The following is a 10,764-nucleotide window of genomic DNA, read 5'->3' as shown; positions in this document are numbered from 1 at the left end:
TTTTTTAGTGTTTTGGGTTTCTACCTTTTTGGTTATGTTATCATTTGTTGGGGTGACATAGGGGATGATAAACACATATGGCCAGTCTTATTTTCTAACGAATGGGAACATTTAGTTTAATAGTTTTTTAAAGAATATTTTCTGTATGAAGATCCTTTTAAATGTACATCTTTGAAGAAAAAAATGCTATAACTTTAATATTCTGAAAAATGAACTTAATGTTGAGATGTTTAAGTAACTTTGATTCAGTAGGTGGCGCTCTTTCCTAGTTTAACCGCAATCCTAAATTAGTGTTTGAACAGTTCAGAGAAGAAAGATTTTATTTATCCTTATAATCCAAATAAATGAGGTTTCAGAGTTTGGTCCTTACCAACTTTGACGAATTTATTTTTTCAGAACTCAAAAAATTTGAGCAAATTTCAAAATAAAGACATTAAACTAAAATCCCTAAATAATCTTTCCAAATTTCTGAAACTAGCGTAATAGTAATTTATGCTTTATTAAAACTTCAAAATAATTAAAATCTTACCAGAAGCCCTAACTACGAAAAGCATTCAGAGTCAAGTTGTTAAATTTTTAAAAATCTTTTATTACATCAAGTTTCATTTCATTCTCTTCTTCCTTCATCTATATATATATCCTTACGTCTAAATATTTTGCAAATATATCAATATTATTTCATAATCTATAAACTAAATAAAGCACATTTTGTTTGCAACCTTGTAACCCAAAATCATAGTCGATATACATGTTAGGCAATTAAACAAGTACTAATATAGTTTAGGGAAACATTTGGTGTTTTGGAAAAGTTTACATGATCTGCAAGCAAGTAGATGGAAACATCTTTACTTCCTGTTCTGAATTTGCAAATAATTTACCAGTATGTAAATCATTCTTGAAATTATAATAATCATAGGGTTTGCATAAAAGTCTTATTAGGTCTGAGACCAACCACGAAATGTTGGAGCTCTAAGGGACTTTGGAAGTTATATAACCTAACTTTTAAATGATCAAAAACTTGTGAACTTTTTTTATTGTTAACCCTTTAGAAATTATGGATCTTAAAAACAATAAAGATCTTAAAAAGCATTTCAAAAAGAGTTAAAAAACTTTGTAAAAGTTCTGTGGTAAACCTATGACCAATTTTGACCAAATAGCTAAAAATACTGGTAATTAACAGGCTAAACGATTAAATAATTGTCAGTCAATCCGGACACCTCAGTTGTGACACTAGGCTTACATTAGCAGGGCGATGGTAGCTTTCTCTTTCATTTTTTTACTGTTCTATTTTAAAAATATACTTTCACAGAACCAGATGGCCTCAAACATGCCCAGAATTTGTCCAAATATCCAGAAATATTTCAGGATACTTGAAGTTTCAAAAGCTGGTTTACAAAATTCAAAGCATTTTTGTTAGTCCATAATTTGTTACCTCAGTTTTTCAGAAATAAAGCCACTCATATAGTATTACTGCTCATTAATTCAAATATATCTTGATTGCATTCCAAAGACAATCAGAGAAACTTAAAAAATGATAAGTACTCATCAAAATTGTAGTCTTTCGAGGTCATCCTCCCACCAAATGGCTCCTCAGTTTTTCAAATTCTATGATTCCATTGACTTCAAAGTAGTTTAGTAGTAGGAAATAAGTGCTCTGTCTAGTGACTCTTCACTCTCTGTTTTTCCATTTTTCTATCTCTGTCTCTCTCTGTATGTACCATAATAAAGATTATTAATTTTCAAAATAAACACAGTCTCTATTTGCAATCTTGTAACCTGAAACCAAATTTTATATGTAACACTTTAATGAAGACCTGTACTGCCTCAATTAAACCAGCAGTGTTATGAAATCGATAATATTTTCCTTTCAGTTTCAAGTTCCACTGACATCTTGGTACATTAAGTAAGAAAGTAAAGTGTTGTGAATCATTAAGCATTCTGACCAGTACATCGTTTAGATCCTTTAAATTCATCCTGAGACTTTTCATCTGAAGAAATAGTTCAGTAAATATTTCCAACAATTTCCCAAGATTTCCCTATCTCATTGTATTGAATCTCCAAACTGCTTCATTTGCTTCCAAAGAGCTCACAAAACTGACTACATATTCAGTGACTTTCACTTGCAAATTTTATACAGTTGTGAAGTGTACAGTGAATGGTAGGCATGCCAGTCTTTCCCCCTGACCTTCATAATTTGTAGAAATTATTTCTTTTCCCATTTATTGCAGGTGACCCATTAATTCCATGTTTAGGGCAAGCTCCTCAAATTCCTGCCTACCAGATAGTTAGGCATTGCTGGCCCACGTTGCAGGGTAAGTTGATAAACATTATTTTGCTATAGTTTCAGGCAGACAGAATTTGGTTTGGACTGTATGTTGGAGTGTACTGATCTTTCCACAGGTGAATAAAATTAATTTTTGGAACAGTTCAAGTAATTAGATTAACATTGAGGATTTCTGATTTCTCAGTGGCAAAATTGAGAGTAGAACCCCAACCTCCTTATTCAGTAAGTTCAATAAATATTTATCGAGTGGTATTTTTCTACTAAGGAGAGAAAGACATTATATATTTTTTCGATTTTAGTTTTCTGGGAAAGACAGGTATGTATGTAAATAATTATAATACTTATAATAAAAGTATATACCAAGATTGAAGAGAATATAAAAGTGGAAGTGAATATTAGCTCCAGCATGGGAGTAGGGGAGAGAGATTAAGGAAATGCTTCTTGGAGAAGGGCTTTGAGGAATAGATAAGAGTTTGCTAAGAAGATAAAGCAGGGGAGTGGGAATAGGAGGAGAGGGGGAGGGTATTTTGCAACAGAAGGAATTCTAGGTGAAAGGGCAGAGAGATATTGGAACAGTATATTTTTTCCTGAAGAACTATAAGACATTTGAGTTATTCTGAAATGCTGAAGTCTAAGTGCAGAGGTGGGGAATAGGATGAGAAGGGGTGGTATGAAATAGCTCTGCAGGATCTGGATTTTGAAGATCTTTATTTGCCAAGCTAAGGACTTAGGACTTTATCCTGAAGGTGATGGAAGATCATTGAAGGAATTTAAGCAACTTATGTCAATCAGTTTCTGCCATATTCTGGTAGTGGTTTAAAGTTGAAGTGGGGGAGAGGTGGTGATAGTGGCAGAAGCAGAAGCATAGAGATCAGGAAACTATTCTACGTAATTCAGGTGAGAGATATCTCCCACCCCAATAATCTACTATTATTTCTCTAAACAGAACCTCGTCCTACCTGTCCTTTCAGTCTCATGCCTTTTCTGCTCTGGGCTTCCTGTCTTTGATTTGTTGCCCATCTAATATTTGCCCTGCCATCATATTAGTGACTATTCTGATTTTTCCAATCTCTCTCTCCTAATTACTCTTTACCCAGTCATTTCAAAATCCTGATATCTTAGTAGATGGCCTTACCTCGTGTTTCACAGAGAAATCAAGGTTATTCAATGAGCCAAGGCCTCAATATTCCCCCTGAAGCTAACAAACTTAATTGATTTGTACAATCACTTCCTCTTCCTCCTTACCTGTTTCAGTAAAAAGACTATCCCTCTCCTATCCAATGTAATTCTTCCATCTGAGCTTTGAGTCAATCCCATTTCCTCTACCTCTCTTGAGCATCCTTTTATTTCCATTATCTTTCACCTCTCATTTTTTGCTGGCTTTTTTCCCTTCGGCATAACTTTCTTTACTCCATATCCTTCTAGATATGTGTCTGTCTTTACTACCAATTTCATGAAAAAGTACTGGTCCTTGTCTAACTACACTGTTCAGTCTTTTCTAAACCAGGACTTCTCAACTGAATTATTGCCATTTGGGGCCAGATAATTCTTTGTTGTGGGGGCCTATTCTGGCATCGTTGGATGTTTATTTAGCAGCACCCCTGGCCTCTATCCATGATATGTCAGTGGCATCTTCCCAGTTGTGACAACCAAAAATATCTCTGGACATTGTCAAATAATCCGTATAGGTCAAAATCACCCCAGTTGAAAACCTCTGTTCCAAAATGTAGGACAGTTGCTGAAACTGCTTTTGTTTGCAGATCTCCTATTGCCATACTAATGGACATTTCATATTATTGATCACCCACTTTGATATTGAAACTCTTTTTCTTACTTGGACTGTTATCTACTTTTCTTGTTTTTTCTTCCGTTTTCCATTCATATCCTTCTGAAACTTCTTTTCACTCTTCACCTCTTAAAATATCAGACTTCCCCAGGTATCTGTTTCTTCTCATTATATTCTGGGTGACCTCATTCAAAGTTTTTGCTTTGGCTATCACATATAAGTTAATGAGTCCAAATTTCTAGATTCGGCCCAGACCTCTCTGAGTTCCAGACCCATATATTCATCAGCTTACTGGAATCTCCACTTTGGGTAAATGTTAGACACCTCAAACTCAACTTGCCCAGTAAAGAAGTAATCGTTTCCTTTCTCTCAACCTCCTCCCTTGTGCTGTCCTCAACCGAAAGTCCCAAACCCCAAAATGTGTGTTTTCAAGCCCTTCTTGAGTGAGTGGCACCATCACCCTATTATTCAGTCTTCTAGTCTCTTGATTCTGTCCCTTCTCATTCTCATTTCTACCATTCTCCTAACTTTTTAAGTGCTATTCCAGCTGGCCTTTGTCCCTCTACTCTTGCCTCTCTCGAATTCACCTTCTAGTTTGCTTATAAAATTGGATCTCTAATAGTCAAATCTGATTGTTATTCCTCTGATTGATTTCCTTTAATGATGTCTCATAGGTTTAAGTATAAAATAGTTCAAACTCCTAATCTTAGCAAAAATAGCCTTACTTAATCCAATGCTATCTACATTTCTTCCCTCGTCTCTTGATAGTTTCCGTGCATGGCACATTCAGTAGTTTCTAATAGAGAATTTGTTTAATGCTGCTTCAGGAACAGCATTCTGTACCTTAGCATGTGCTGATCTTTCTGCTTGGGATCCCCTCTCTATTTGTTTTATTTAACTGTCTTCATTAATGTTGCAAAATTTAGTTTAAACTTCACCTCCTCTTGGTTTGACTACAGTTTCCATCTTTGTGTTCTCAGAGCACTATTACATCATCCTATCCCTTCCACATTATAGTGTGAATAATAGATTTGCTTTCTGGGTCTCATAAAACATTGCAAATAAGAGTGTGATTATGTAGTTAGTACTCACAGTGCCAAGTACAATGTCTAGCACATTGTAAGTACTTGATAAATGTATATTAAACAAAGGAGTATTGAAGATACTAAAGACCTAAAGATGCAGAGTATGCAGAGCAACGGGTTGACTTTTGATATTTGAGCAATTTCAGAAGCAGAAGTGGAAGGACTTATATGTTGATTAGAGGTAGGGAATGAGGAAGAGGGAGTAATCAAAGATGACCTTTAGGTTTCTAATTAGATAACTTGGTCCTATTGGCTGAGGCAGGAAAGACTGAGATTGAGCCAGTGTAAATACAATATACCTGCATTTATTTATTTATTTTGGACATGATGTGTTAGAGATGCCTGTGGGAGATTAGAGTCAAACTGACATATCCAGTAAACAGCCTTTTGGGTCTATATCAGTCTGCACCGTCCAATGGAAATATAATATGAACTATAAATGTAATTTCTAGTAGCCATTTTTAAGAAGTAAAAGGAACAGGTCAAATTAATTTTAATAGTATATTTTATTTAACCCTGGTGTTTCTCAACTGTACTATTAATATTTAGGGACAGGCAATTCTTTTCTGTGGTCAGCTATCCTGTGCATTGTAGGATGTTTAGCAGCATCCCTGGCCTCTTATTAGTAGATGCCAGGAGCTACACACACCCCGCTCCAAATTGTGACAACCAAAATGTCTTTAGATGTTGCTAAATGTCCTGGGGGGGGAGGGGAGAAGGGCAAAATCATCCCCACCTGAGAACCACCGATTTAACCCTATATATCCAAAATATTATTTTAATGTGTAATCAATGTTAAATTTTTTGAGATTTTTATAATTTTTATATTGTATCTTTGAAATTGGATGTATATTTTTTTACTTATAGCATTTCTCAATTGGTACTTGCTACATTTCACGTGCTCAACAGCTACATGTGTCTAGTGCCTACTTTGAGGAGCAGAGGTCAAGAGCTTTAGAAAAAAGGTTAGGTCTAAAAATATAGGAAATATAGGTCTGTAAATACATGACTTTGAGAAATTATGAGTCTATAGCAGTTACAACCATGGCAGTAGATAAGATAGTCTTGGCAGAATTTTATATTTAGAGCAAGAAAAGAGGAGGATTGAGGGAAAATCCGAGTCCAATGCTCTTCCAGTTTCCTCATACAGCCTTCTACCCTTTCTTCTTATTTTTAAATATCTTCTTTACTGAACAAAATGGAGAACATGAGTGATGACAGAGGGAGGGAATTAATATCTATCAAACACTCAATTGGTGAATAATGTTTGAAGCATTATGTAAGCTGTCGTATTTACTCTCACAAGATTTTTTTCAGGTAAACAATGTTATCTCAATTTATAGAGGAGGTAACATTTTTTTTTTTGGTTTTAGATATGCTTTTATTTTTTTATCGAGGTATAATTGACTACTTTTTGGAAACAGATTTATAAAGGTCTAAGATGTCAAACAGCTAACTGTCATCACTGGGATTTGAAATGAAGTCTGTCTGATTCCAAAGCTTACATCCTCCTAATGCACATAACTAAGCATTTGCTACCTACTGCTTTTTATAAAATAATTAAGAAGGCACGTGTGATTCTACAGCCAATTTCCAAGATATGTATGACACTTTTGATTTTGGTATTTTAAAAATTATTTTATTATTTTTTTGGTGACATTGGTTAATGAAATTCAGTAAGTTTCAGGTGTACTTGATCCGATTTTGGAAGCAAATTCATCTTAATGGTGAGGTGCCATGAGCTTTGTCATCAGGGAATATGATTTGGGTTTCACTTCCTGCGAAAGACAACTAAACCATGATATTTTTGTTTAATTACACCGTAAGTATGGTCAATAATTCCGTAGTACAGTTACAAAAACACTAGCTAAGATATAGTCAGCATTCTGCTTAAACATTGAACGCACAATCATCAAGGAAAACAAAATACTGCAACGAGTTTCACGACACCACTCGGTTTCGCGGACAGACTGATAAAGTGAATACAAGGGGGCAGGGCCGGGGTAGAAGGGGCGGGACAGAGAGAAAAAAGAATCTGAGCAGGCGCAGAAACAGATGTTAATAGAGGCGTGAAGGCTTCAGCGCTCTCACTTTCCGAACTGTCGTAAAGCCCCGGAGTGTCGTGCTCTCTTGGTAGAGGAGGGATTGGTAAGGCGGCGGCGGCGGCGGTAGCGGCAGAACAGCAGCAGTGGCGGCGACGGTGGCGAGGTGTTCGGTGCGAGCAGCATAGAAACGCCCGCAGCTTCGGGGAAGGAGTTCCTGTGGGACCAAATTAGGCATTCCGAACCCAAGCCGGGTGAGCTGGGCCGAACCAGGCGCTGCCGCTCGTACACTTGCGGTGGCAGTGACAGACGCTGCTCTTGACTATAGGGGCCTATTAGGCCGAGATCTGAGGCGCAGATCACTGGCTCTCGACACATCTTTTTCCACGCTTATATCCCCTGTCTTCCTTCCGGGGCCAGTGATTTTAGGACCCTGGGAAGAGGGTGGCTAATGATTAAGGTGAGGGGGCCAGGGGGGAGGGGATCGATTGGAAGCCGCGCGTGCGCGCAACGGGGGAGGGGCCGGCCTGGAGGGGAGAAAGAGGAAGGGCTGCGGCCGCGGAAGGCTGGGGTCGGCCACCGGCCGGTTATTGCTCGCTGCGTAGTGATTTAGGGTCTGGGTCTCCGCAGAAGATTTTATTGTGTTTGAGCAAAGCATTCATCTGCAGACACACCCACACCCCACACAGTAAGAGAGTGTGGGTGAGGGGATTTCTTTTTCGACTCTCCCTAGAGTCTTAGGATGGGGGCTGAGGGCCGAGGCGTGGGAGTGCGATTTGACAATGGGGTGATGAAGGTAGTAACCCGTACCCGGGATGTTGGAGGACGCTAAGTCAGCCCTGACGGTTGGGGAGTTGCCTTCTTATGTGATCAAGGAAACGTCGTCCGCGAAACAGCAGAAATACAGAGCTTGTTAGATTTTGTATAGAGTTGGCTTGGTCATTAAAAAAGAAGCTTGATATTTTTATTGTCCTTGGATAATTTATCAGTCAGTGGCAATGCTGTAGTGGAAATAGCAGTTCTATACTGCAGAAATAGAGGGTTTTCTCAATAGTTGTTAAGCAGGTTATAGTAGATCTTTACAGGTACTTGTTAACGCAAGTCTAAGTTTTAACGTTTAAAAAATACCAGGAAGTATAAGGTATTCGTTTAATTCGTTCATGTTTGTACTTGGAGTGACTCCATTGTTTTGTATGCTTTTCTGTTTCTTTATGTACAGTATGAATTTAGGACTCTGGAGTCGTAAGACGCCAGCTGACATAGACCTTATTTTATAGTTCTTAAAGCTTTTGAACCTGACTTAATCCAAACTTCATTTCATGTGGTATTTTAGGTTTAATTTTCTAATTTTGGGGACCTGTTCAACTAAAATGAACAGACTAGGGAAAAGATAAGCTGAAGTTCCATTTCCTTTGCCATTTTTGTTTGTGTCGTTGTTTTCAAATGTTAGAATGTGATTTCAGTATTACATAGAAGTTCTGTAACACTGGTTTTAGCTTTATTAGGGTGAACTACATTTTGATAGTTTGTTACTATGTGTTTAGTAAAAACATTCATGTCAATATAAGTAAGCCATGTTGTTTTTTATGCTAAACAGTAATCTTTGGTTGTGTTTGTGAGACAAAACAGATAGGATGAGAAAGAAGCCCTTTTACTCTGAAAAGACTCTTAAATTGTTCTTAAAAGCCTTGAATTATTTTACTTTAGTCGAGCTCTTGTCATTTAACCTTGAGCAAATGAAATCTCTCTCTTGCTTGTCTGTTTGCTGCCTAAGATTCAGAATAGTATTCTAAGAACTACTGAGGGAGTTTATGAATTGGTCTGAACAAATTATATGAAAAAGTAAGAAGAGTAGAGTCTCTCTTTGTTCATCAGGGATGCTATATATTGTTTGAGGGGATTCTCTGTTACTTTTTCCCTTTTGTTTGGTGTCTGTTGGTCATTTGTGTGTTCTCACTGGAGTTGGTTTTTGAAGAAAGATATAATCAAAATTTCATTTTGGTGAAAAATACATCATAATGGAGGTTACATCTTGACAAATTTCATTTCAGTACTTTATTTCTACAGGTAATTGAAAAATAGCTACACCGATGTTTAAAATAAGAACAAGAATAGACATTTACATGTCTAAAGCAAAGGAATAGTCAGCAGATAATCCTAAATAGTTAATTTCACTTTAAAATGTAAAATGTAGAATAAAAAACTCGTTGAATCAAACCAAGTAGATTTTTTTAGATATTTCTTTTAGTATTTTGTCAAAGAAGTGCCTCTACAACCATACTTTACTTAGAGCATAATTGTATGTGCCCCTGTTTTGACTTTAATAGGGAAAATAAAGTGGCAGTACTAAAAATAAAAATGATAGTGTTAAAGTATGTTGTGACTTGACATTAACATTTTATGGGTGATATTATCTTATGAACAAGTATTGGGCTAGAGTCAGGAGATCTGGATTTTAGACCTAGCTTTGCTTGCTATTTATTAAATCTATGAATTTACTATTAACCATTCTGGGCTTCAGATCTCATCTTTTAAATGAGAAATGTGGGATAGATAACTCTAGTTTTCTCTACATCCCAAATTTAATTGATGAGATGTTTTGGTACCTATTGTTGCATTCATCATGATCCAATCTCCAGAAAGAAATTCTGTACTGAGTACAAATTCTTTCATGATATATACTGTATATTAGAAAAAGAAAACTGTGGCGAAGCCATGTTTGTTGTTCCAGGTAATGCTTCTTTTCCATTGTAGATATTACTCATGATTTAATAGCTCTCATATGATACTAAAAAACAAAACTTTTGTTTTACACCTGATGATGCTCTTGAAATCATCCTGAATAACTTTTCTTTCAGAAACTTGTGATCACTGTTCAGTAAAAGTCCAGAATTACATTTGAATGCCATATACCTCTATTCTTACTTTCCTGCAGCTCACAGATTCTTGATAACAGCTGACCCAGGTTTCTACAGGTACTCAATTTAAACCATTACATGAGGAGTGAGCTACAAATGTTTAAAAACAAATACTACTGAGCTACATTTTAAATAGAGGTACTGCATTATTAGTCATTTGGTAAGTATTTATTGAATGTCTCATGTTCTTAGAATTGTTCTTCAGTGAAGAAGACACTCTGCCCTTGTGGAGTGGACAGTCTACCAGGGGAAACAATAGTTTCAAAATAGTTTTAGATAGTGTTAAGTGCCATGAAGAAAATGGGACCAGGTAAAGGAGAATGAATGGAAGCGGAGTTCTGCTATGGATTGAGTGGTTAGAGAGGGCCTCTTTTTAGAGGGAATATTTGATTTGTGATCAGTGACTGGAAAGAATCAGCCAGCCATAGTGACAATCTGAGGGAAGAATGCTGCAGACAAAGAGAACAGCAAATGCATTAAGTGGGTTTGATTCCAGAGAATCTACAAGTGAAATTGTTTTGTCTGTTAGTTTTTCGTAATTGCTGATAGACAATGAAAAAAGAAAGGTTAAAAATATGTTATGTGTAGCAACCAAATGTAATGTGTTGACCTTGTTTAAATTCTGACTCAAACCAATTGTAAAAAGGCA

General features: G+C 36.5%; 1 protein-coding gene across 14 annotated transcripts in view; it reads left to right on the top strand.

Moving 5' to 3' along the window:
* The first annotated feature begins 7,271 nt into the window (after positions 1-7,271).
* RNF111 (ring finger protein 111) overlaps positions 7,272-10,764 on the top strand; it is a 73,523-nt gene continuing 70,030 nt past the window's right edge. For 8 of the 14 annotated variants that reach the window (XM_011363412.2, XM_011363411.2, XM_011363409.2 and 5 more), the window contains exon 1: positions 7,310-7,657. The gene's annotated coding sequence lies outside the window, so the exon portion shown is untranslated. Of the gene's footprint in view, positions 7,658-10,764 lie in introns of all 14 variants that reach the window. The other 6 variants (XM_011363416.2, XM_023532554.1, XM_011363414.2 and 3 more) reach the window with 5 other exon arrangements.

The sequence above is a fragment of the Pteropus vampyrus genome, unplaced genomic scaffold (assembly GCF_000151845.1).
Source record: "Pteropus vampyrus isolate Shadow unplaced genomic scaffold, Pvam_2.0 Scaffold85, whole genome shotgun sequence".
NCBI lineage: Eukaryota > Metazoa > Chordata > Mammalia > Chiroptera > Pteropodidae > Pteropus > Pteropus vampyrus.
This window is presented reverse-complemented; position numbering and strand designations above follow the sequence as displayed.